Source organism: Neopelma chrysocephalum, unplaced genomic scaffold (assembly GCF_003984885.1).
Source record: "Neopelma chrysocephalum unplaced genomic scaffold, ASM398488v2 Primary Assembly neopelma1_97039, whole genome shotgun sequence".
In the NCBI taxonomy this organism is placed as follows: domain Eukaryota; kingdom Metazoa; phylum Chordata; class Aves; order Passeriformes; family Pipridae; genus Neopelma; species Neopelma chrysocephalum.
Window position 1 is genome coordinate 1,182 of NW_020925681.1, and position 1,084 is coordinate 2,265.

At 66.9% G+C, this 1,084-nt stretch overlaps 1 pseudogene; it reads left to right on the forward strand.

The window, feature by feature from the left end:
* The first annotated feature begins 324 nt into the window (after positions 1-324).
* LOC113961139 overlaps positions 325-1,084 on the forward strand; it is a 3,548-nt pseudogene continuing 2,788 nt past the window's right edge.

The following is a 1,084-nucleotide window of genomic DNA, read 5'->3' on the forward strand; positions in this document are numbered from 1 at the left end:
GCCAAGTTTAAGCGCAGGGCCCGGGAGTTCAGCTCAGCCCGGCCCGCGGGTCCCGCAATACGTGGCCGAGGAGGGTCGCAGGGGGGCCGAGGGGGATTCGGGGGTGCCCGGAGGGGTCCCAAAGGGGATCAGGGAGAATTCCCAGGAATTCCCCCGTCCCCGCCCCCCCCGCGATCCCTCGGTCACTTCCGTCTCCCAAACTGCGCGCCCAGGATCTGCTTGACGACCGGAGACGTCACGAGCAGATCGTGCTGCCATTGGCGGTCAGGAAATAGCGGCGCCAATCGCGGGGCCGGAGGCGGCTCTGTGGGCGGGGCCCGGGCTGTGGGCGGGGCCAGCGGAGCAGCGCCATGGCGCTGGGGCTGGGGCTGGGGACGCTCCTGGGGGTCCTGGGGCTCCTGAGGACCCCGGCGGGGGCGGCGGAGGGTAAGTGGGGCCCTCGGAACCGGGAGCTTCTGGACCGCCACTTCCGGGCACGGGAGCCCTTCTGAACCCCCATTCCTGGCACCGGGACGCCCCTGAACCCCCATTCCTGGGCACCGGATCCCCCTTGAATCCCCTTATCCAGCATCGGGACCACTTGAAACCCCCGTTCCTGTGCACAGGGACCCCCCCCGCACCCCTTTTCCCGGCCATCCCACCTCTGCCAGATAGCCCTTTTCCTTGACCTTGAGAACCCCTGGATCCCCATTCCCTCCTTTCCCAGCCCCCAGCCCTTCTTTTCCACAGCACCACGGACCTCCAGGACCCCCATTCCTGGCCATGCTGGGTCTCCCCACCCCGTGACCCCCCTTTCCTCGAAACTGGGAGCAGCAGGACCCCCCTTTCCTTGGCAAGGGGACACCTTGGACCACCCATCCCACTTCTTCGAGCCCCTGCTGCCCCTTACCCCTTGAAATCCCCCAGCACCAGCACCCCCCTGGACCCCCCTATCCTGCACCAATATCGCCCTGCACCCCTTTTCCCAGCCATCCCACCTCTCCCAGACATCCCTTTTCCTTGACCCTAAGACCCCCTGAGCCCCATTCCTGCCTTCTCCAGCCCCCCATTTCTTCTAAACCAAAGACCCCCGGGACCCCCATTC